Genomic DNA, 26,990 nt, shown 5'->3' with positions numbered 1-26,990 from the left:
TTGTAATGCAATTGTGCTAGTGTATACGTGAAATATATCAACATATATTAAAATTGTTGAGTACCTGTAGTGTACAAATTTTACAGTACAAGCAATGTTTGTAATTATCTCACTTGCATACATGGTTTTCTTGTCTGTCTACTGTCTGCAGGAGAAATATGAACTCATGTTTTCATTGAGCCCGCAATATGTTGCAATAGCAATAGGCTTAACTATTGAGAAATGCTCAGAGCCTGAAGTTTGCAGCTCATGAGCCCAAGAGCACACTGTGCAAGACAGGAAGCAGAGCCAGGGAGCAGGTCGAGAGAGAGGAATGTGCAGGACCAACTCCACGGTAACAAGACATAATATCGAAATAAAAATATAGAACGGACATAATATCGAATAAAAAATATAGGATGGACAAAATATCGAATGGACACAATATAGTGGTTAAAAATATCGAATTGAAGGTAAGGAATATCAATTGTCAAAATATCGAAGTATATAATATACTCATTAAAATATATCAAATTTTTAATAATATCGAATTTTTTAAAGTGTTTTGTATGTTAGTGTATGTGTGAAAAGTGTATATTATTTTTGTAATGTATGTTGAATTTTTTTTAAGTAATGAATTTTATGTTATTTAATTTTAGCGTAATTGAATTCTGTATCGGGTTGTGGGTTTATAGGGGAATAGGGTGGGAAGTAATTTAATTATATTACATTAAATATTAATTTTTTGCAGTTATTAATTATTTTTAATTTAATTTAGCTTTTTAGTTCTGTAGCGGGTTGTGGGTTTATAGGGGAATAGGGTGGGAAGTAATTTAATTGTAATTAATTGATTTTTTTTTATTTATTGGTATTCATTTTGAATTATTGGTAAATAATGTTTAATAGGTAATTAATTTTTATTAATTGGTAATTAATTTGTATTAATTGATTAATTGATAAATATGTTAATTGTATTAATTTACTTTCCGTAGTGGGTTGTGGGTTTATAGCGGAATAGGGTGGGAAGTAATTTAATTATATTAAATTAAATATTGATTTTTAGCAATTATTAATTATTTTTAATTTAATTTTGCTTTTTAGTTCTGTAGCGGGTTGTGGGTTTATAGGGGAATAGGGTGGGAAGTAATTTAATTGTAATTAATTAAAAAAAAATATTTATTGGTATTCATTTTGAATTTTTTTTTTTGTATCCTCATTTGCAAAACTGGCTCCAATCTATCAAAACAAAAACTGCCACAGAGCGGGAAATCAGGCTGTGCCTCTGTACTGTCTCAGCGTCAGCTGGCAGGGATAGCATAGGAAGGGTGGCGCCCAAATCCCAACAGTAACTGCTGGCTAGCCATGAAAACTCTGGCTTATGGGCTATTTTGTTGGTCAATAGTGCCCAAGGTACCAGGGCCCCAAAAGCGCCGTGGCATACTGCCGTAGAGCCTAAAGGTGAGCCATGTCTGCATTAATCATAGGACCTGGGGGGGGAAAAAAAGCCCAGGCTCAACGTGGCTGCTCTAGCTGATTCCAAAAGGCTCTCCTTCCCCGATTCCCTCCCCTTGCCAGATCGAGTTTTGAGATCTGAAGGATTGAGGAGCGCCATTCATAGAAGGTGGCGGCAAGGCGTCCTTCCAATGTCTGCAAATTTCCCTACGCCCTGCCAGACTGGAATAAAACACCAGGTTAGAGGCAGTGCTGCGGGACTTTCCGCTCAGACCAAAGATGACTAGGCCAAGATCTATGGGGAAGTGAAAATCCAATATCGAGGACAGTTTGCTACTTATGGAATCCCAAAATGAGGTAATTTGCGGGCATTCATAAAACATGTGTATGTCGGACGCTGCCTCCAGTCCACATCTTGGGCAAGAGACCGGGCATGTCAGGGAAAATTTTGACAGCCTCTGCGGGGAATAGTAAGCCCTATGCATTGTGAATAGATGGTTCCTACGGAGCCAAGCTGGTTTGACCAAGTCCCACAGCACCCTACATGAAGTTGACCAAAGTTCTTCCACATCTTTTCCTGGCATTGACTCAGCCCACAGTAGCGTTGGGAGACAAAATTTGCCATCTGCTTCCTCTAAGATCATGTTGTACCAAAGCGAGATCTCCTTCTTTGCAGGGGGTTTATCCAGCAAACATGTCTCTAATTCGCTTCCTCCCCCTATAAGTAAACTGCTGTTCCGCGGAAGCTGTGTACAAGATGCCTGAACCCAACTGGAGATTTGTATATATTTGAATCTAGAGAGTCTAGGCCCAACTTTGTTGACCAAATAGTCCCAAGGGAGTGGAGAACCATCCATAAACAGGTCGCCCCAGGATACAATTCCAGCCTCTTTAAGTGGTATTGTTAATACATCTTCCGCCCAAGCTGGGGCCGCAGGTAAGTCCCATATGGGAGCTCTACTTGAGTGATAGCCTAGTTTAACCATGTGCCTCACTTTATACCACGTAATGGCCATCCCCTGAAGTACCTTCAGCTTTATTTTTTTTTTTAAATTTGGGGTCTCCGAATTTAAACAGGAAACTACCCTGACCAACTCCCTCACAATTCAGCAAGGTGGAAAACATGAGACGTACGTCTGTTTCTGTTGGTGTTTTTAAGAGCATTCGTGCATGTGATAGCTGAAATGCCCATGCGTAAACCTGGAGATCTGGGCCCGCCAACCCGCCCTTCTCCCTGCGACGCCTTATCTTTTACCAAGAAATTCTTGGAGTCTTATTGTTCCAAATGAAAGAAGAAATCTCGCTCTGCAGCTTTGTAATTAATTTGGGATAAAAAAACAACGGGATTGAATTAAATAGAAAAGAAACCTTTGGCAGGATAGACATTTTTACAAGATTTACCTTCCCCAGAATGGTAAGAGGAAGGTGTGCCCAATCTCTCATCAGTTTTCGGCACTGCGCAGCTACTTTAACAAAGTTTGAAGAGGCTATCAAATTTATATCTTTGACTATATTAATCCCCAGGTACCGCAGGTGAGCTCTTGATGTATCTTCATGGGTATTTAAGTTGACATTCCATGACATTGACTCTGTTTTGGAGGCATTCACCTCGTATCCTGAAACCTTTCCAAATTTCAGAGCTAAGTCTATGACCTCTGGGTACGCAGTATTGATATCTGTTGAAAAAATCATAATATCGTCTGCGTAGAGTGCCACTTTTTTGACCCAATCGCGAAAAACAAAAGGTTTTATCAGTGTTTTTTCTCTTAAGATTTGCGCAAATGGCTCTATATATAAGTCGAATAACAGAGGAGACAGGGGACACCCCTGTCTCGTACCCCTCGTTACCCTGAATGGCTCAGATAGGCCCCCATTGATCAAAATTGAGGCTGATCGGCTTCTGTATAGCAGATTTATTGCTCTACGGAATTTGTCCCCGACTTCGAATTTTTGCAAGGCCTCCGACAGGTATAGTCAATTCACCCTGTCGAAGGCCTTGGTGGCGTCCAACGTGAGAACCGAGAGGGGCAAAGCTTCCTTCATAGCCACATTTATGGCACCTAGAAGATCGTAAGTAAGCTCATATAGCTGCCTCCCCTTTACGAAACCTTTTTGGTTGGGATGCAGTATATCGGGGGCTACCTGGCCAAGCCTTTTGGCAATATGGTGGCAAAAATGTTATAGTCAGCATTTAGAATTGATATTGGCCGATACGAGACGCAGTCGGATGGAGGCTTTCCTGGCTTCAAGATGAGTGTTATAGAGGCGTTATCCCAGGAGGCGGGGGGGCCTCTCCTTCCCTCGATATCTGGTTGAATAAGGCCGCCAGAACGGGAGACACCTCTAATATCAGGTTTTTATAAATTTCATTCAGTAAGCCATCAGTTCCTGCAGCCTTACATCCCTTAGCTCCCTTTATGGCCTGCTTCAACTCAGCCTTAGTTATTTCCTTGTCCAAAAAATTACTCTGTTCAGATGAAAAGGATGGTAGGGGGATATCCTCTAACCAGCTCGTAATGTCTTCAGATGAAACACTGAGATCTTCCTGATATATTGACTGGAAGAAGTCCTTAAAGATCTCCCTAATTTCTGCGTCTTTTATGAAGGTGCCTCTATCTGTTGTAACCGAGTCGATGTTATTTCGCACCCGGTCAGATTTAACTTTCCATGCCAACAGCCTTCCAGCCCCTTCCCCATATTGAAAATGAGATAGTTTGCTCGCCTCCCATCTCTGCAAGACACGCTTTTCAAGAACCGATGACAGTTTATTTTTCAATTCCTCCAGTTCTGCGAGTTTCAAAGATAAATCATGCCTGTCGTCATCCCTGCAGATATCAATATCTATCTGGGCAGCTGTCATGCTAGCTTCAATACAAGACACCTCTTCCATTGTAGTGTAGTTCCTAGTTTCCCACTAGGCCCTGCGCATTGGAATAACATAAACAGTAGTATCGACGTGGAACTGCGGATATTCCAGGCCTCCACTGACTATGCTAAACTTAATTGGGTTGTGTTACCAACTAGCTCAGAGGGTATACACCTGTTACAACGCAACTTTTACAACTACCTACTATTACAACGCAACTTTTACAACGCATACCATTACAACGCATTGCGCTGGGGGGCGCTCTAGGATAGGGAATAAGTTTAATTTACTATCCAACATCTTCCCTAGTGTCCACGGGGACTGGAGTTGGAATAGTAAATTATACTTACCACTATCCAGCACCTCTAAGCGCTATGCGTTGTAATGGTATGTGTTGTAATGGTAGCGTTGTAATAGTAGGTAGTTGTAATGGTATGCGTTGTAACATGGTACATCCAGCTCAGAGGTCACTGGAAACTTTCTTCTCTGCATAGGAAGTGATCAGCTTCCTTGGCACAGACAAGAAGGGATTCAGCTTTCCAACAACCGTGCAACATGACAACTTTGCTCCTCAGATCAAGAGTCAATCTCTAGGGTCGTGTGAAACAATTGACATGTATTTCACTCAGTCAGTCTAGTGCAGTTTACTTTCACGAGATGTAGAGAATAGAGAGACGGGCGTTTGTCAATAAAGGGTTAACATTTATTGAACAGTCTTTCTTCTCGTACAAGAGAAATGTATTGCCACAATTGCAAGACTTGTTATTATAAAAAGTACATACAGTAAGATAAGGATTGCGAAATAGAACTGTAAAAGCATTGATATGGTTTCTTAGCCATACAATGGTTTAAAAGTAATAAAACATATATACAGTCATATATACATTAGGCTAACATACTCAACTGGTGCTTCTAACTAAGCCTACCCCAGTGTGCCTGACCTAAGCCTAACACGTGAAATGGGGAGTAAGGAAGTAGCTTTAAGTTAAGTTGGTTTTGCCAAGGTTTGTTTCAAGAATTCTCGTCTAAGGGTTTAGTCAACACCATACCTCTGAATAGAATGATGGAGGATTGGTATCTCCTTCAGGGGTCACTCTCGATATCCCAGTTACCCGCGAGGGCAGACCGGAAACGCCGGAGCTGGATTTCTCTGCACGAGAAATGCAGCTGGTCTCTTCAGCGCGTCGAGGAAGGAGGGGGGACAGCGTCCGCGGGCAGCTGGAATCTGCTGGATGTCTTCGCAGAGGGACGGCTGTTCAGCTCCTAAGCGTACTGCACCATCGTTCGCGCTTTAGCAGCGATAATGGTATCAGCAGCTTCACCACCACAGGGACAGCAGGCTGCAGCGACAGAGTGCTAGATTTACCAACACGGGGTCTTGCAGGCAGCTGGCATCAGCAACAGTAGCTCTCCATTGCTTAAGGCAACGTTGGGAATATTTATACCTGACAGGTGCCGGGTTTGACGCAAGTTTGCTGGACATAAGACGTCAATTAAAGATGTCACTAGGAAGTGATAGTTATCAGTTGCTCATTAGAGTTCCATTACTAATCAAGACACAGCAAGCGGGGATTTCCAGGTTTGCGGAGTTTTTATCTTGTTGAAGAACTCGGAGTATTATTTAGGAATATCAGATAGTGACTACTGCTCTGTCATTGCACTAATTGGTCGCAAAGGAAGTGGCAGAGAGAACTATGCTGGAATGTGGCTCTGTTCGTGTGAGGCCAGAGATGACTTTTCAGAAAATCGCACTTGAACGGTTATGCCAATATAGGGAATAAATGGATTTATAGCCTAATAGGGGCATAAGGTCACAGTATCGATCAGGAACCTAGATAAACACGAAACACCCACTCCACGGGTTAATGTCCATCAAAATTACTAAAACTAAAGCAATTAGATGCATGTGTAACATTGCCCACCCCAAAATACATAAATGCTTTTGAAACAGGCGTACTTGAAATACATGAAATTTAGGTGCTGTACGTTATTTAAAGCATAGAAATCATTCAAAAATTATTGCATATGAAATCAATGAACGATTATGCATAAAGAATTACACATGAAGTATCTCTGACAGAAGAAAAGCGAGATAAATCATCACATAAAAATGCATTGTAATAACATGTGCTAGAGGCTGGTGTAATATTGTTATGTCTCCAGATGTGTTTAGAAATAGAAGTGTGAAGCTTCTGTTCTCTAAGAATAGTTTTTACGTTAAGCAAAGAATTGTTCGTGCCAGAAAGGGTCAATATAAAAAAAAAATGTCCAATTCAAAAGAATTATTGCTTGACCGGGGAAATAGAGTTCCAAAGCTTTTAGCAGTTTTTGTTGATCAAAACTGAAGGCCGAATTCAGAGTTCATGGGAACGCTGTGTGTCGGAAAGCTTCTTAAAAAGTTATTGTTTCTCTACGGGTGAGAACATCGTATCAGACAGGCTCTCAAAGAATTGGTCTACAAATTCAGGTGATAGTTCAACCAAATTAGATAGCGCTGTAACTTGGCAGGTGTGAGAATGATTGCTGTCATCGTAGTCAGGAGCAGCAATGCTCACAGAAGGCCGTACCTGGGTGATGTTGCTTTTGTCACTCGCTCCACTGTTACCACCTAGTCGTAGCACAGGAGTCTCAACGAATGCTGTCATCAGGATTGGTAGCCGCTGGGGACAAGACAATGCGTGAGCCGTTATTGGACTGAGCAAAGTATCGACGTCCGTTGGTACTGCTGATGGAAGTGAAAGACAGATGTCCAACACGCATTCATCGCCGCATAGCATTCATCTTAGTACCGGTAAGATACAGTTCTGCCATATAGGTCTGAATGAAAGGAACCAGGTCATGTTTAGATCTCTCAGCCTGGCCAATCCAAGGACGTTAGTTATCCTGTCCCGGTAGCGTATTGCTAGGATTGTCTCTTCCATTCCCATGGGAGCTATGTCTGAGTTTCGGCTTGCCATAACGAAGCAGGAGGGTCAAAAATAAAATCCCTGCGTCGAGTCCCAAAAATAATGGTATGCCGCCAAAAACAGAGTGTACAAAATTAGGAACGATTCCCAAAATTGCCTGGAAGGGTGTTAGAAGTCCCGTAAAGACTGTCTTAAATATGCCTGGGATGCTTGTTGCACTAGACATGTTAAGGAGTTGGCTGAACATTTCTACGAAATGCACGGGGCAATTTGTTGATAAAAGGTCATGAACTTCAGTAGCTGTCCTTGCAACTAGAAGATCATACGTCTCTTTTGATGACGTTATAGGCACTGTTGTCTGTAAAAGCACAGATTTCATTTTGCTTAATGTATCAATTCGTATAGAATAGAGATTCAGACGAGGCCAGATGGGAGTCACTGTGTCTGCAGGCCCACTCGGAAACAATGCTTGCATACAGCATTTGACCATGGATGTTACTTTCACTAGATAACTTTTCCCTGGCACGAGGCCACAACATCTGTGATCCGTTCTAAGAATGTAACTCCCGTTCGAAAGTTGCATAAAGAAGGGCTCTATCTGAGTTGCAGGTGTGACTAGCTGGTGGCATGAAAGGTTGTTAGAATTTCCATCACATGCTCCGTGTAAATTAATACCCTGACACAAAAGTATACCGCTTAGTGAATGTTTACAGTTCTCACCACTAAGAAATACATTTTTGTTGCTGTCACTATAGCAAGAATGAGTGTATGGTAATTTCCATTCAGATTTTACATATCCTTTACCCAATTGTTCATATTGGCCAGCAGGTATGTACTCAAGGCACTTTTTAAATCGGAAAGTTGTTATCGGAATTGTGATAATTCCGTGTATTATCCATTCAATGACAGGACTCTCTGACATTGTCAATGGTAATCTCTCGAGTTTTTCGATGCTCAGGATTGTATAGTCTGCTCCTTTCTGTGCCAAACTGATCTGTTTATCAGTAAGGTTAAAACTGGAAAATAATGACGTTGTGTTGATTAAACGCCAAGGCACATAGCCTGAACGAAGATTTTGCAGCGTCCAGCCTAATTCTATAATAGAGCGTAATTGAGACTGGCCATGTTGTAACATAAGCAATTCTCTGTCTATCACATCAAAGGCAGATGATACAATATTGTCCAACGAATATATTCTGGAAGACAGAGTCATTAACCCATTGTCTACTACAGAAAGTGATTTCTCCAAATTAATACGATCAATTTCTCGTATTTTTTCAGCAGTTTCAATTTGCTTTACTTTCCAAGCCTCGTTGTAAGCAGCATAGATACTGGTCACTATGAAACGCTTGTGACGCTGTTTGCGTGGTCCAAGAATGAAATCGCGCAAATCAGCACCATCTTTTAGTAAAGGCAAATGTTGCTTAATTTCAGCCAGTGTGGATGATGTTAGCCATTCAAGGCAGAGCTTCCCTACACTTTATGTTGTTATAATCCCTGGACGTTGTCTCTGGGAGTATCTTGAGTCTAATCTGGTCATTTTTAACCCCTGTGTTTTATTCAGGAATCTATCTTGACAGCTATTTGTGTCTGTAGGCCAGATTAACCACTTTTTCCAATCAGGATGTGTTCTGTTGAAATGTAAAATTTGTGATACGTCCAACTCAATATCTGCAGTTATATTTTCTGGTATTGGCTTTGGTATAGACGGTGTTTTAAGGTCTTTGATCTTAGCTAGGCCAAGACAAGATGTTTGGTGTATTGTGTCATTTAAAAACAACATTTGTTCTGGTGTAGCACAATGTTCCCATTGATTATACATAAAACATTTCTAGGCTGTGCAGATTTATGCAAGTAGTGATCCCCATAGTGGGTGTAACAGAATAATTGCTCATAACTAGATGAACCTTGTAAATAATCATGATCTGTGAATCTAGCTGACATTACTAAATCAGTCATCATGTCATTAATACTGTTAAAGTCCCAATCATCAGAGAATGTACTAGGTGTCACAAAGTCACTTAAGGAAACCTTTAGTTGATGAGGATACTTCAGGATTTCGACCGGACCATAGATCTCATAGTCTGTTTTCTCCCATACTACCCCACCAGGTATTGGAATTGCTGTGACATTTACTGTTGACAGTTCTCTTTTCTTTACGTGGGATGATCTGTGTGGTTTCAGGACTAGGTTGATGTTCTGACTTGCTGTGTCCATTGTAATATATTTTCCTTCAATGAATTTTCCCAAACACAGTACCATGATGAGCCAAAGCAGGAGGAAAAATACACCTAGACCGAACCAGAACTTTAGCCAAGGGGAAATAAGGTAGATTTCCTTCAGTTGATGAAAGAGTTCCGTTGCTTTTTCTTTAAAAGACTTTTTTGTTTCTGGCACTACTTCGGGGTCGTTTTTGATCTTCAGAGAAGTTGTCGAAGTTGATGAAATAACCAGAGGCAGTTCTGTCAATTGATGGGATTGTTCTTTCAATCTGTCTTTCGGTAGCACCTTCTGATGCCACATCATTGTAGACTGGTGTTGTTTCTTGACGAACTGTTTCAATCTGTGTTTCAAGAGGCACGAGTTCCATGGCATTATTGCATAGTCCTTCATTGTGCACTGCAGGCTGATCGAATGTGATTAGTCTTTCAGTTTGAACCTCTTGGATTGTTGCAAGTTTGGGTATTCTGTTGTTTCTTGGGAGTCCACTGGGCCTACTGTTGATTATAGGCCACATGCTTGTGGTTTTACCAGATCGATAGACACGACTCTGTTCTCCTTTTTACCAGCAAGGGGCGGTAGCACAACTGATCTTGTTCCGGTGACTGCCAAGACAGGTACTGCTTTTCTGTAAGAAGGCCCAAATTCCTTCTTAACCGCTATCTTTTCTCTGACTAGATCCCCAATCTTTGGAATCCAGACAGGCCTTGCTGGGGCTGTTGCTGGTGGTGCCTCGTCAGTGGTACTTGGCTGTTGCTTTAACTTTATGTTGCTTAAGGATTTTCTTGTTTCATTCAGTTCCTGTAAAACAGCCAAACGATTCTTTACATCAAAGTGCGTTGTTTCTTCTTGTACCACTGACATCTGACTATTGAGGTCCTGAACGCGCATTCTAATTCCGAACAATAGTTCGTATGGGCTGAAACCTTTTAGAGAATTTCTTGGCATGTTGTTAAGACTAGTCTGGACACTTATTAAATGTTTGACCCACCCAGCGCCTGAACCTAATACCTTCGCTGTTATAGATTGCTTTATGTCACGGTTTTTTCTTTCTACCACACTATTCCCTTCGGGGTGCGACGGACAAGAATACCGCAACCCAATTCCCATGCTAGCCATGGCCTCCTTATAGGCTCGAGAGCTGAAAGCAGGACCCTGGTCAGAATGGAACGTGGTAATTGCGTATGTGCCGATAAAGACTCGCAAATCTTTTATAACCGTTCTAGCGTCAGCCGAGCGCTGGGGCCACATCCATATGAACCTTGTACAGGAATCTACTGCTACCATGATATATTTATAGTTGCCGTCCCTTTGTAGGGGACCGCAGTGGTGCAGGTAAACGCATGCAAATGGTTTATCTGAGATGAGAAGGGGTGTCTGCGCTGGTCGTTTTACTGTTGATACTTTTATCCTTTGGCATATGTCGCATTCTAATACATACTTTTTAGTTTGTATTCTCAAGCGAGGCCACCAATATCTCTGTTTTAACAGTGATATTGTTGCGGAAACGCCAGCGTGTGCAGAAGCAATCCCTTCGTGTGCCGCTTTGATTAGTCCTAGTCTGTGTTCCCTGTTTGGAATTACTCTATCCCCCACTCCAGGGATTCGAGCAAAAGGAACATTATTTGTATCCGTTAAGTACAAGTACTTTTCAGGAAAGCCTTTTGGGAGTGTTTTCTTATCATTTTTTACTGACGTACTGACAGCTTGTAAAATATCGCTGTCTATTTTTGTTTGTGACCGAGTTATCGCAGCTACGGAAGCCGTTTGTACAGCTGCCTTCGCGGCTTCATCAGCCAATGAATTCCCTGCAACGTGAACGCCATCACGTTGATGACTCAGAGTGTGTATCACGTGAGCCTTTTGTAGTTCTTTCTGTAAAAGAACTACCTGTTCCCAAAGCATTTTATGCTTTATTGTGCCACCTTTTGCATCTTTGAAACCATTTTCCACCCAATTCTGCAAGTATTCATTATAAGATTGTACGCAATAAAAAGAATCGCACACTATTAGTGTGGGGAATTTGCGATCGGTATTTTCTAGCGCCATCTTAAATGCTACTAATTCAGCTTGTTGAGCCGAGCAATCTCCTAGAGATTGTGTTTTAGTGACCAGAGGTCTGAATTTTCCTTTGTGCCAGCGACCTTTTACAATCGCGCACGCAGCACTGTAAGCTTGCTTACCCCCAACTGCGGGTTGTGCTGATCCGTCAGTATATATAATACTTCCGTATTCTTCGAGAGGCAGGATTTCAATTGGCAGAGGACATTCATATTCATATTGTAAAAATTCCTGTGTTTTTAAATTAGGATTAAATTCGTAAACTACGTCTGTTGCAGCAAGAGAATTAACCCACTGAATCCATCTCGGATGCAAAGCTTTAGCATTAGGAATGCTTGCTTTAGTCACCGCTTCTAAAGCCGGTATAGGAGTTACGATTATTATTCGTTTACCTTGTGCTAGGGGCCTTTCTTTCGCTACAGCAGTCTGAACCGCAGTTAGAATTTTCTCCGTTGAACTGAATTTTATTTCAGCCTTTGTGTACAAATGTGATTTGTAAGCTATTGGTACCTTTTCTCCCTCATTAGAGGTTAGGTACGTGAATCCGCATCTTCCTGGGATGACTCGGATTACAAGATCACGTGTGTTGTCACGTGTATCTAATTTTGTTTTAGCTAACATGTCTGTTTGCAGTGATCTCAAAATTTCTGTGTGTTTTTGAGTCCAATTGATTTGTTTAAAATCAGGTTTAATTAGTTCGTAGAGAGGTTTAACCCTCTCTGCGTAATTTAGGATGTAAGTTCTTCCGAAATTCAGAAAACCTAGTATGGATTGTAAATTCTTCAGCATTTTTGGAGCTTGGAGTACAGCGCACTTCTCTAAGAAGTTGTCTGCTAGGCTTTTCCCTTCACTTGATAATTCGTACCCTAAGAATAGTACTGTCAGATGGGCAATTCGAGACTTTTTAAAGTTGAATTTGTAACCCTCTGCTGCGAACCCAAGTATAATGGTGTTCACCCTTTTCAAGTGAGTATCCAAGTCGTCGTCTGTGAGATAGATATCATCTACGTAAGATAATGCCTCATCATCATAGATTTGTAGTAACTCTGTTACTCTAGCTGAGAATAGTCCTGGGCTGTTCTTGAACCCCTGTGGGAGTCGACAGAATTTTTTCTGCGACCCAAATGCGGAGAAAGCGGTCAAATATCTGCTTTCTGGTGCAATGTTTTGACAAAAGAAACCATTAGATATGTCTAATGTCGTTTTATATTTTTTCCTAACTATGTTATTCATTAGGGCTGCACTATGCGAGTTTTGTACTGCAAAAGTTTTACAACAAGTATTAAGATGTCTGTAGTCCAAAACTAGACGATATGAATTGTCTGGCTTGGAGACAGGAAACAAAGGATTGTTCATTTGAGAGGTGCATGTTTCAATCCCCCCCTGGTATTCAAGTTGATCTAAGATCTCCCTGACTTGTTTTTTAGCTTCTTGCTTTATGGGATACTGCCGTTGGGCAGTTGGTTCGCTTTTTAGTTGGATTTTGTGAGGAGGAGAGTCCTCATCCCATCCTACATGACTTTTATACAATGCAGGTGCCTGTGCTACTGCCCATTTCCGTGCATATGTATAGTTTTTATGAATCGGAATGTGATTCGAGAAGGCAGGCATAATCACTTCTTCGCCACGAGGGCACTCCCTGACAAACTCTGGGGGCCAATCTTTTTCAGCTAACAGAATATCATAGCCTTTTGAGAGCTTATCCCAAAACAGACCCTTAATTTTCCTAGTCTTATCACCCTCTATACGCAATGTTATTTCGTATATTTTATGGGGCTCGCTAAGTCTGGCGTCGGCAGTTTCAACCTGAATGTATTCATTCGTGTCCACTGTCTCCAGATGACTCATCAAGATCTTGCGCGCTATACTGATTTCTGCTGCACTGTCCAACATTGTCAATGCCCACTCCCCGTTTTTCAACTGTGTCCTCAGTATTCTCGGCATGGTTGATTACTCTAATACTGGCTACCTTCTTTTTCTGAAATTGAGATTTTTTACTCTGAGCAGGTTCCTTGTCTTTGGACTTGGTGTGCTCTCCTGGGTCTGACCGTCCTCTTCTTTCCGAATTCTGTGGAAGAGATCGAGAGGGACGTGTATCAATACTTTGATATCTATCAGGTTTTTTCAGATTATCCCTATTTCTAAGGTTATATCTTTTCTCAGAAGGCTCCCTCTGGGGAGACTGGCGTTCTCGAGTCGGAGTTCTTTCCCTCCGTCGAGGAGACCTTCCTCTGGACTGGAAAACGTTTTCCTTGGGAGTGGATTGTTTATTTCCATCCCAGCTCTTTTTAGGAGTGTTTAAATTATTTTTAATAAATAATTTTTCAGGATTTTCGAGCAACTGGGGCTTTACCGGTTTCCCACCCAAGCTGTCTCTACCTAATTCTTCATAGCATTTTTCTATGATTTTTGCAAGCTCAACAGGATCTTTTATATCTGTTTCCTTCAACTGCTGGCGGATCGCCACAGATGCTGCTTCTCCTTTAATGTTGGCTAATAGTATAGCCGAGACCTGCTTGAAGTCTTTCAGTAATTTCATACCTAGATTTAAAGCGGGCTCTGGACCGAATTCATTTTGAATCTGTTTTAGCACTTCTGGTATTACCGCCATAGACGGAACACCGTGTGTTTTTGTGTAAATGGAAGCAAAGACTGTACCCCAAGTGTCACAGTCCTCCACGTGTGGTGCGATTCCCATAGGAAGGCAGATGGTCAAGATTCTGTGTTTCTCTATAGGGGTAGTATCAGGAAATACTGCCTCTATTTGAGTGATTTTCTGTGCTAACCAGAAAGGAATTTGTTCCCTTTTTACGGGTGTTTTACCAAGACATGACTGTATGTTCTGTGGTGTAATTTTATTTGTGTTCCCCTGATGAGGGGTCAGCTGTGGTGTATTAACAGCTGGCTGGACTGTTGCAGTCCGCATTACATATTGGACTAATTGCCTATGTATTTTTATTAATGTGTTTAGCTGTACTAACAGCTCTTCTCTTGACATTCTTACAATGTCAGGATGTGGTGTGTAGCTGGCTAGAACCGGCCACGTGGCTCCTGGTCTACCTAGTGGACCGAGCCTGGTAATGTGATCATTGTGTTTTAGGGCGCCATTAAACCAGAGCAGGTGCTCTTGAAATTTAAGTGGAATTTCAATCTCCTCGAAAGGAGCGTACTCTTCCGGAGGTTTCTCTATTTTGTAATAGTGAAACTCTTTTGTTCTAGCATTTACCGCTGGAAAGTTTATCCATGAATAGAATACCTCTGTCTGCCGATACCCGTGAGCCTCTATCACGAAAATTACTGTACCACCTTGAGGTGTCAGTCCGTTATCTATAAGTTTTAAAGTTATAGATCTTATTAAGTGCGCCGGGATGATTACTGCACCCGGTACAATATCGTCGGAATCCTGCTGAGTCGCATTTACTGCGGCCCCATTGGTTCCGTTTTCTGGCATTGTAAAAATGCAAGGTTTGCAGAGTAGGTCTCCAAGGAGACAAAGATTAGGTGCACAATATTTTGGAACACTGTATCCTTCAACGTTGAATAAACCATAGCTTTACATAGGAATCTCTTCCTACTGAGGTTGGGCGGATTTTAACCTTTCACCCACTCCAGACGTCTATTGGAGTATTTACGGGAGAAAGGGGTCTGTGTGAAATATGCACGACTGAGTTACTCTACTGTCTTGCGTTAGTTTATCGCCTTACCAAACGTTTGGGCGCCATGTAGTGTAGTTCCTAGTTTCCCACTAGGCCCTGCGCATTGGAATAACATAAACAGTAGTATCGACGTGGAACTGCGGATATTCCAGGCCTCCACTGACTATGCTAAACTTAATTGGGTTGTGTTACCAACTAGCTCAGAGGTCACTGGAAACTTTCTTCTCTGCATAGGAAGTGATCAGCTTCCTTGGCACAGACAAGAAGGGATTCAGCTTTCCAACAACCGTGCAACATGACAACTTTGCTCCTCAGATCAAGAGTCAATCTCTAGGGTCGTGTGAAACAATAGACATGTATTTCACTCAGTCAGTCTAGTGCAGTTTACTTTCACGAGATGTAGAGAATAGAGAGACGGGCGTTTGTCAATAAAGGGTTAACATTTATTGAACAGTCTTTCTTCTCGTACAAGAGAAATGTATTGCCACAATTGCAAGACTTGTTATTATAAAAAGTACGTACAGTAAGATAAGGATTGCGAAATAGAACTGTAAAAGCATTGATATGGTTTCTTAGCCATACAATGGTTTAAAAGTCATAAAACATATATACCGTCATATATACATTAGGCTAACATACTCAACTGGTGCTTCTAACTAAGCCTACCCCAGTGTGCCTGACCTAAGCCTAACACGTGAAAAGGGGAGTAAGGAAGTAGCTTTAAGTTAAGTTGGTTTTGCCAAGGTTTGTTTCAATAATTCTCGTCTAAGGGTTTAGTCAACACCATACCTCTGAATAGAATGACGGAGGATTGGTATCTCCTTCAGGGGTCACTCTCGATATCCCAGTTACCCGCGAGGGCAGACCGGAAACGCCGGAGCTGGATTTCTCTGCACGAGAAAGGCAGCGGGTCTCTTCAGCGCGTCGAGGAAGGAGGGGGGACAGCGTCCGCGGGCAGCTGGAATCTGCTGGATGTCTTCGCAGAGGGACGGCTGTTCAGCTCCTAAGCGTACTGCACCATCGTTCGCGCTTTAGCAGCGATAATGGTATCAGCAGCTTCACCACCACAGGGACAGCAGGCTGCAGCGACAGAGTGCTAGATTTACCAACACGGGGTCTTGCAGGCAGCTGGCATCAGCAACAGTAGCTCTCCATTGCTTAAGGCAACGTTGGTAATATTTATACCTGACAGGTGCCGGGTTTGACGCAAGTTTGCTGGACATAAGACGTCAATTAAATATGTCACTAGGAAGTGATAGTTATCAGTTGCTCATTAGAGTTCCATTACTAATCAAAACACAGCAAGCGGGGATTTCCAGGTTTGCGGAGTTTTTATCTTGTTGAAGAACTCGGAGTGTTATCTAGGAATATCAGATAGTGACTACTGCTCTGTCATTGCACTAATTGGTCGCAAAGGAAGTGGCAGAGAGAACTATGCTGGAATGTGGCTCTGTTCGTGTGAGGCCAGAGATGACTTTTCAGAAAATCGCACTTGAACGGTTATGCCAATATAGGGAATAAATGGATTTATAGCCGAATAGGGGCATAAGGTCACAGTATCGATCAGGAACCTAGATAAACACGCAACACCATATACTGCCTTCTTCTGTATACAGTCCTATTCTTTATTATTCCTCTTAATGAACACTTGAAAGCATCCCAAACTGTGCCAGATGGTGCAGTACCAGTATTGGTAAGAAAGAACTCCTGTGCTTCTGATTGCATAAACTCTATATCCTCCATAGAGGTAAGGAGAGATCTATCAAAGGACCACGTCCGAATGGGAGGCTTATCCCCCACTCAAGTTCCAGCTTCATAGCGGAGTGGTCGGAAAGGTGCGAAGGGATGTAGTCTACACTCTTAACCGAGTCAACCAGGGCTCGGCTGATTAGGATGAAATCTATCCTCGATCGATGTCGATATTTGAGATTTCTGAACGAAAAGTCTTGCCTCAGCCCCTCTCTAACCCTCCATATGTCGACATAACCATATTGGTTCATACACCCGAGTAAACAGTTTCTTGATTTAGAAAAAGCCTGCTGTCTACTTGTTGGGGACTTGTCCAATGATGGATTCAGAACAATGTTAAAGTCACCAGTAATTATAACTGGCTCTGGAAATTTTAAGAGGTGTCAAAATAATGTTTCTAGTGTAGTGGGGTCATCACAATTCGGCCCATAATAGCCAGCTAATGTTAAAGCTGTGCCACCTATCTCGACTGCTGTATGATTTTCATGTTCATGGGTTTTTTGAACAGGATAGACACACCCCTTATATTCAACGATTGGGAGGTAGAGGCTGACGTATCTTCATTTTGAATTATTGGTAAATAATTTTTAATTGGTAATTAATTTTTATTAATTGGTAATTCATTTTTATTAATTGATAATTATGTTAATTGTATTAATTTATTTTCCGTAGTGGGTTGTGGGTTTATAGGGGAATAGGGTGGAAAGTAATTTAATTGTAATTAAGTAAATATTATATTTTTTATTTATTGGTATTGATTTTTAATTTATTGTTAATACATGTTTATTTTTGTAATTAATTTTTATTAATTGGCAATTCATTTTAATTAATTAATTATTTAATTATTTGATAATTATGATCATTTTATTACCTATTTTTTTCCGTAGCATGTTGTGGGTTTATAGGGGAATAGGCTGCAAAGTAACGTAATTGTAATTAATTACATATTAAAAATCATTTTTGTGTATTGATAATTAATTTACTGTTAATTAATTATTAATTGGTATTCATTTTTATTAATAATTCGTTGATGTTATTGAAAATTAATTCGTTGTTAATTAATTATGAATAGGTGATTGATTTTTAATAACTAATATTGATTTGTATTTCTAATTAACTAATTGTTACATAATATTAAATTGGTCATAAATTGTAATTAATGTTTATTGGTATTGATATGTAATTTATTTGTAATATTATATTAAATTATTACTTTCCCTACTGTTAAACTCACTGGAGAGGGAATAGTAATTTGTACTCCTACACTATCCAACACTATCCAACACTTTCCCTACTGTTGCATTCTGGAGTGGGAATAGTAATTTTTACTCCTACCCTATCCAACGCTTTCCCTACTGTTGCACTCTCTGGAGTGGGAACAGTAATTTTTACCCTCCCGCTATCCAACGCTTTCCCTACTGTTGCACTCACTGGAGTGGGAATAGTAATTTTTACCCCTACGCTATCCAACGCTTTCCCTACTGTTGCACTCACTGGAGTGGGAATAGTAATTTTTACCCCTACGCTATCCAACGCTTTCCATACTGTTGCACTCACTGGAGTGGGAATAGTAATTTTTACCCCTACGCTATCCAATGCTTTCCCTACTGTTGCACTGACTGGAGTGGGAATAGTATTTTTTACCCCTACGCTATCCCACGCTTTCCCTACTGTTGCACTCTCTGGAGAGGGAATAGTAATTTGTACTCCTACACTATCCAACACTATCCAACACTTTCCCTACTGTTGCATTCTGGAGTGGGAATAGTAATTTTTACTCCTACCCTATCCAACGCTTTCCCTACTGTTGCACTCTCTGGAGTGGGAACAGTAATTTTTACCCTCCCGCTATCCAACGCTTTCCCTACTGTTGCACTCACTGGAGTGGGAATAGTAATTTTTACCCCTATGCTATCCAACGCTTTCCCTACTGTTGCACTCACTGGAGTGGGAATAGTAATTTTTACCCCTACGCTATCCAACGCTTTCCATACTGTTGCACTCACTGGAGTGGGAATAGTAATTTTTACCCCTACGCTATCCAATGCTTTCCCTACTGTTGCACTGACTGGAGTGGGAATAGTATTTTTTACCCCTACGCTATCCCACGCTTTCCCTACTGTTGCACTCTCTGGAGAGGGAATAGTAATTTTTACCCTCCCGCTATCCAACGCTTTCCCTACTGTTGCACTCACTTGAGTGGGAATAGTAATTTTTACCCCTACCCTATCCAACGCTTTCCCTACTGTTGTACTCCTTGGAGTGGGAATAGTAATTCTTACCCTCTCCCTATCTAACGCTTTCCCTACTGTTGCACTCACTGGAGTGGGAATAGTACTTTTTACTCTCCCACTATCCAACGCTTTCCCTACTGTTGCACTCTCTGGAGTGGGAATAGTAATTTTTAGCCCTACGCTATCCAACGCTTTCCCTACTGTTGCACTCACTGGAGTGGGAATAGTAATTTTTACCCCTACGCTATCCAACACTTTCCCTACTGTTGCACTCTCTGGAGTGGGAATAGTAATTTTTACCCTCCCGCTATCCAATGCTTTCCCTACTGTTGCACTCACTGGAGTGGGAATAGTAATTTTTACCCCTACGCTATCCAACGCGTTCTCTACTGTTGCACTCACTGGAGTGGTAATAGTAAATTTTACCCTCCCGCTATCCTACGGTAAAAACATTGTATATTTTTTAATAATATTACGTTCATATATATATATATATATGTATTCAAAAATCAAATTGTATGTTTATTTTTTTAACTTACATTAATTATTTATCAAGTTTAAGGATTATTTAAGTATTTTAAGTATGTTTAAGTTAATTATATTTATTACTTCATTAATTTTCAACTACTTTTAAGACATTAAAAAAAATCGATCTTTTGACTAACTATATTTTTTACAACGATATTTTTGATACACTATTTTTGTACTTACCTGTTTGGAGATAGGAATTCGATATTTTTGCATTTTATATTTTTTCCTCGATATTTTGGTAATTCTATATTTGTGTGATCGATATTATGTCAGTGATCCCACTCCACACTAGGTGCATGAGAGGGTTGCCTGCTCTTTATTACCCTCACTGCCAATTTACATCGTATTTAACACCTTTCACGAGTTTGCCCAGGCAGGTTTTTTTTTCCTTAACGGGGAAAGTTTGATCGTTTGGCCTTTTATACGAATAGCGGTCTGTGTCCGTTCTGTCTGTACAGCTCAGCTTTGTGTACAGCAGCAAGGCAAAAGCCAGACATATGTTCCCATCCAATGCCTGACCTTAGGTGCTGGGGGACTATCGGAACACAGAGAAAAGCACAGCCTTGTCTTGTACACCAGGGACGACAGGCATGTGCGATAAAAGGAGGCCGTGGAGCTCGAATGAAGCAGTGAAGAGAGAAAGGAGGGGTAAAAAAAGAAACAGAGGAAGCAAGAAATGAGGGGCAAAAGGAGACTGAAAGAGTGTTGAAGCAAGGGGAAGAGGCATGGAGGGGTCAGGAAGAAATGGCGAGAGATGGAGGGAAACAGAGAACACAGTCACACTGTAGTATTCAATGTATTCCCTCCCTCTATAATACCTATGTTTATCCCTTAAGTTCTGTTACCATGGATTCTTGGAATCCTGTTGTGTTTTCAGAGTGCATTCCACAGGCTGATCACTCTGGCTTAGACCACGACATGAACTGATGTTTGTACCTGTACTGCCTACTTAAATAAACATCTTCAATCAACAACCTCGCCTCCCGTGGATTTCTACATAATTTTACTGGCGACGATGCGTGCTCAACATCTGTGATCTCCTTGGGACCTGCAAGGTTGTTTTCTTTCAAGAAGAGAGAGATGAGAGAGAGAGCTCAGTTTCTGTCAAAAGTCCTCTGTTTTTCCTTAACTCTGCCAAGTACCATCTCCCGTTGACATCGTCAACAGCAAGACACCGACTAATTACATCCTTCCACTTATTCCGTCAACACCAGGACATCATCAAAACTGTAAGGCTTTCATGTTCGTTTCTGTGTGTTTGACGTTTTGTCGTTCCGCCTAAAAGTGGGATCCTTCAACTTCTCTGCGGAGTTTCGAGACTTTTTCTATTTTTTCTGTTTTATTGGTGACATTTGGGGCCTCTCTATGTTGCATTGACCGTTGTCTGCATCTTTCAAATAATACCTCTCTACGCAATTCGTGCCTCCTCGAGCCTTACCTTCTATGTCTGAGCCTCCGTTCTCCGACATTCTTGTTCTCTGAGGAGTGCGTAGTCCATCTTCACGTTACTCTGTGTGCGTCATCTCTCTCTTGTATACTCTCCTTCCATTGGTTTAGAGCGCATGTTCACGCTCCTGTGTACTGTCTTCCTACTGGACGGAAGTTTGGCAGTTCGGATTGGCTACTGACTACTGTACTTTGTGACGTTCACGTTGCCCAGCAACGAATTCTTCGTGCTCATCGCTGATGCGCACAGCTCACACTTTGTGACGTCAACTTTCTTCGAAGATTTCTCTGTGTCCTTCGCTGATGCGCACAGTTGTGTCTCCACATTACAGCGCATTTTGTTAACCTGTTCACCGCTGATGGGCACAGCTTTCCTTCAAGTCACTACGTATTAGTTACCATTGTTGCTCACATTTATCTACTCACCGCTGATGTGCACAAGTTTCATTTTGTTATATGCATTTCATTTTACAACGTTTTGTTGCAGCAAGTGTGAAAAGTGTTTATTTATTGTATACAATTTCTAGCTTGAAGTTCTTAACGAGTTCTTATACACCTGTTCTGTTATTTATTACTGTTTTACTTCACATTCTTTTATTTACTTACAGTTAAGTAATATGTCTACTTTGCAATCTGTTAATCCACCTCCACCTTTTTTAGAAACTCCTGGCGAACCTCCAATTAGGTGGGAAATTTGGCATGATGCATTTTAGAATTATTTAGGAGCTATTGGAGCATCTAGATTTCGCCCTGAAAGGAAAAAGTGTCTTCTTTTACATTCTCTAGGCTTTGAGGGGAGGTCAGTTTTTAAGCATCTCCCAGATTTACCTACTATTGAAGGTGTTGTGTCTGATGATTACAGTGATACGGTACAGAAACTTAAGACTCGTTTTGATAAACAGCCTAATTTAATGGTTCGCAGACATTCTTTTTTTAAGAGAAAACAAGCTGATTCTGAAGACATTGATACTTACATTTCTATCTTGCGGAGATTAGCATCTGAATGTAAATTTGAAAATTTTAATGAGCAGCTTATCAGGGATCAATTTGTTTGTCATTGTAAGGATAAAAACATTAGGCAAAAATTGTTATCCATGAGTGATCCTTCTCTAGATGACACTATTAAGTTAGCTAAGAGTGTAGAAACATCCATGGTTTCCCTCAAGGAATTAGAAGACAAAGTAATTGAACCTATAAACGCTTTAAGTTTGAATTCTTCTTCTAAATTCAACAAAAAGAGATCCATGTCTAACTTTACTAAAGGGAAAGTTTTAAATAAGTCAGAATCTTCATCGTATTCTCAAATGTGTACAAGGTGTGGTAATCCGCAACACAAAAAGGGTTCTCCTTGTCCTGCTTCAAGTGTTGTTTGCAACTACTGCAAAAAAGTTGGACACTTTGCAAAAGTTTGTTTAAAGTTGAAAAACAAAAATAATTTCCATAAACCTGTTGTTGGTGTTGTTGATTCTGATTCCTCCTCAGAATCAGAAATAACTATTGGTGTTGTCATTGATTGTTCTGAGGAGTCTATCATTGAAGGTGATCCTGACTCTTGTGTCGACCCTATTATTGATGTTGCTTTGGCGATAAGGTTTTGAAACTTCTGGTCGACTCAGGTGCAAAGATCACTATGATAGATAAGGAACTTTTTGACAATACATGGAATGATGAACAACCTCTGCTTCCTCCAGACCCTGCTCCTGTGTCCTACGAAGGAAGGAAAATTAATCTCCTTGGTTTTTTGAGGAAATTTTATGTTTCCAGGGGAGGAAGATAAGAGGAAAAATCTATGTTTTGGTTAAAGGGCTCAATATTTTGGGTTGGTTCCATCAAGGTCCCTTCGGTATGACACTTAAGCCTGGTGCGGAGGAACAAGTTTTGATTGCTACATGTTCTGATTATTTACAAATGCTTAAATGCAAGTTTCCTTCTGTTTTTAGTTCCAGATTGGGTAAAATAAAAGGGTTCAAACACAAGATCATTGTTAAAGAGGGGTCGACACCTGTTAAACATAAACTTCGTGGTGTACCCTTCAGTGTCAGAGATGATTTGAAGAAGGAACTTGAGATGTTGTGTGAGAATGGTGTGATAGAACCTGCTGAGTCTTCCCTTTGGCTTTCGCCTTTAGTTGTAGCTCGGAAGAGGGATGGTAAACTTATGGTCTGTGTTGACCTTCGCTCAGTCAACAAAGTTATCTGGGTCGATTCTCATCCTCTTCCCCGGATTAATGATCTTTTTGCAGCTACCAAAGGAGCAAAGTTTTTCACCAAACTAGATTTAGCTAGTGCCTACCACCAGGTCGAGTTACATCCTGATTCACGTCACATGACTGCTTTCATCTCTCCCTTGGGCACCTTTCAGTATAGACGTATGCCTTTTGGCCTAGCCTCGGCTGCGTCCGTTTTTCAGAGAGTTATGAGTAATATCTTGGAAGGTGTTAAGGGAGTGACAGTCTTTCAAGATGATGTTTTGATTTTTGGGAAAGATGTTTCTTCTCATGATTCTGTCCTTGATAATGTTCTGAGTTTGTTTCAAGATCACGGTGTAGTTTTGAAATTGGAGAAGTGTAAGTTTATGTGTACTGAAGTTGAGTATCTTGGTCACATTTTGACACAAGATGGTATAAAGCCTAGACCTGGGCTTTTGGATGCCATTTCTAATGCTCCAATCCTGTCTGACAAGACTGGGGTTAAATCTCTTCTTGGTATTTGTGAATACTACTCCAGGTTTATTCCTCATTATGCGACCATCGTACATCCTATTAGTAACCTGTTGAAAAAGGGAGTGAAGTTTGTTTGGTGTGAAGAATGCGTTAAAGCTTTTGAAGAAGTGAAACGGTCTCTGATGTCTGATTCTGTCCTTAAACCATTTGATCCTGCTTTACCGTGCTGTTTGACTGTTGATGCAAGTCGTGTTGGTCTTGGTGCCATTTTAACGCAAAGTGAGGGTGGTGTTGAAAGAACTATCAGTTTTGCATCAAGGGTTTTGAGATCTGCTGAGATTCAATATTCCGTAATAGAGAAGGAGCTTTTGGCATGTACATGGGCCATTGAGAAGTTTAGACCGTTCATTTGGGGAAGGCGTTTCTTGCTCCAAACTGATCACAAACCTTTGGTTAACATCTTGGGTGGTGGTATTACTAAATGTTGCACACCTAGGATTTTGAGGATGATGACCAGGCTTTTGCAGTTTCATTTTGATGTTGTGTATATTGCTGGTGGGAAAAATGTAAGGGCAGATTTTTTGTCTCGGTTTGCGCCTCCTGTGTGTGATGATGACGTTGACATCGCTTTTTCCAATCTTATTGAAGAAGACTGTGATGATTGTTTAGTTGCCTGTGTAGACATCCCTGAACTACAAGTTTGTTCTGAAGTGGAGTGGAGAAAGGCTTTTGAACAAGATAGTGTTCTTCAGGATGTTTGTAATTTTGTTAAGTTGGGTTGGCCGCGTGAGAAGGTCTTGTCCTCTTCTCTTCAACCTTATTCTAAGGTTGGCCATGAGATTTCCATTGAAGATGGTATTTTACTTTGCAATGGTAAGATTATTCCTCCCTTTGCGTTTAGAAAAGATATCATTGTGAAGGCTCATGAGGGTCATCTAGGTTGTTCACTTACTAAACGTAGAATTCGTGAAATGTTCTGGTGGCCCGCAATGGATTCGGATATCGATCTTTTTGTTGCGGACTGTTGTATCTGCAAATCTTCAGATAAGAGTCTCAAAACTTGGGTTCCTCCTCTTATGCCGGTTGAGTGCCCTGATCGTCCTTGGGAGAAACTGGGTATTGATATCATGGGACCTTATTATGTGCTGAGTGGCTCTTCCAAGTTCATTTTAGTCTTAGTTGATTATGCCTCTAAGTGGCCAGAATATAAGTTTACAAAAGATGCTGATTCAAAAAGTATAATTGATTTTTTGTGTGATGTTTGGACTAGGGAAGGTTTTCCTGAAGTGTTGGTTTCCGGCAATGGGAAGCAATTTGTGAGTCATGAGTTTGTTGATTTTTTATCCAATTCAGGTGTTAAACATGTCAAGAGTTCACTTTATCATCCTCAAGGGAATGGTCTTGTCGAAAGGATGAACAGAGTTATTGGTGACTGTGTGAAGTGGGCTAGGAGCAGTAATGTTGAGGTCAGCAAAGCGTTGAAGAGCATGATTTGGGTTTTATAGGACCACTCCTCACTCCTCCACTAAGATCTCTCCTTTTGAATTAATGAGAGGCCGAAAGCCTAACTCTTCGTTTTGTCCTGGGTGGATGTCCAAGTGGATGAAGTCTAGTTCTGATGTTTCGAGTCTCATGTCCATTGTAAAGAGTAATGTTCTGCGTGCCCAGTCCAAGCAAAAGGAAAATTATGATGTAAGGAAAGGTGCGAAAGAGAGCGTGTTGGAAGTTGGAGACTGTGTGAGGATTAGGAAATCTGTCCATGTCAGTAAAGGGGAAAGCAAGTTTGGGCCTCCTGTGAAAGTGGTTAAGATTGTGGGAAATGCTGTACAAGTTGAGGGAGGTTTCTGGTGAAATCTCAACAGAGTTGCCAAGGTTGTTGGAAACTCTTCTGTTGTCACTGAAGCTTCTTCAACCTCAGATGTCTCTAATAAATCCACCAATTCCTTTCCCACAAAGGCTCCTGCCACCGATTTCGGTGTCAGGAAGAGTTCTCGTATTGTTAATAGACCTTTGAGGTTTAGAGAGTAATTTTTCTGTTTCTTTTTGTTTCTCTCTTGTTTATTTCTTACATTTTTTTTATTTTGTTCTTTTGAGAAAAGGAGGTGATGTAGTATTCTATGTATTCCCTCCCTCTATAATACCTATGTTTATCCCTTAAGTTCTGTTACCATGGATTCTTGGAATCCTGTTGTGTTTTCAGAGTGCATTCCACAGGCTGATCACTCTGGCTTAGACCACGACATGAACTGATGTTTGTACCTGTACTGCCTACTTAAATAAACATCTTCAATCAACAACCTCGCCTCCCGTGGATTTCTACACACACTTAAGGATTGTCTCACCTGATTACGGACAACTGGCCCTCTTTGTTCTACTTGGCACAGTTGTTAGACTGCTTGTCTCCGGCCTCTAGCTGTGCTCGACCTGGGAGTGTGTTAAATTGAAAAGAACTGTCTGGAGCGTCCCTGTCAGCTTTCCCTAACGCAGGTAAAAGACTGAGGATTTTGTCAGCTGCAGAGTCGGACTTCTTACTGCAGCACTCATGAGCGCGGAGTCGGGGGCCGGCCCGGAGGAGACCCTGGGAAAGGACTTGGATGGAGAGAAAAGGTACATGTAACAGGAGTGAGTTAGGCCATGGAAAGAGAGGTGCATCTTGACAAGGGGTGGTCAGTGCCTTCCACTGAAAACACCGGAGCTGCAAATGAATGATGGCAGCCATTCACACTACCCTGCTACAGCAACGCTGGAAGCAGACACCTCGAGTCTGCGCAGGTAGTCTTCAAAAGTCCTGATGACAAACTGCGCAGACTCGACTTCCCACCTGTAGCTTCTACAACGTCCTTTCCCAGCTTGTCAGAGGGCAGCACCCACCTCCCTGTGACGTGTTGGGAAAGGGTGAGTTGCCATCATCTCCACTCCCTGACTGACGTGAAGCCCCAGGCGATACAGGGCTTGAGCCTGGAGCGCACAGGGCTAACTTCAGTCACACGTCATTAGGGGGTGGAGACTTCTCCCTGAGGCTATGTCTTTGCCGAGCTGATGACCTCACAGGCCTCAGGGCTGTGAGCTCGTCGGCCCTGCAAAGTAGACTCAGGGCAAAAACGAAATGCATAGGATTGGCTGCCAGGGTCACTTGGCATGACACTCGTGATCACTGATGGTCGCAGCAACAACAGCCCCGTACTGGCCCCAAGCAAGAAGAGGGATTATTTTTTTTTTTGCTGATTA

General features: G+C 41.4%; 1 protein-coding gene across 1 annotated transcript in view; it reads right to left on the bottom strand.

Moving 5' to 3' along the window:
- The window catches only part of LOC147703664 (putative DBH-like monooxygenase protein 2), a 531,825-nt gene that overhangs the window by 13,770 nt on the left and 491,065 nt on the right, over positions 1-26,990 (bottom strand). The gene's annotated exons all lie outside the window — the stretch shown is intronic.

This window comes from Lissotriton vulgaris, chromosome 7 (assembly GCF_964263255.1).
Source record: "Lissotriton vulgaris chromosome 7, aLisVul1.2, whole genome shotgun sequence".
NCBI lineage: Eukaryota > Metazoa > Chordata > Amphibia > Caudata > Salamandridae > Lissotriton > Lissotriton vulgaris.
This window is presented reverse-complemented; position numbering and strand designations above follow the sequence as displayed.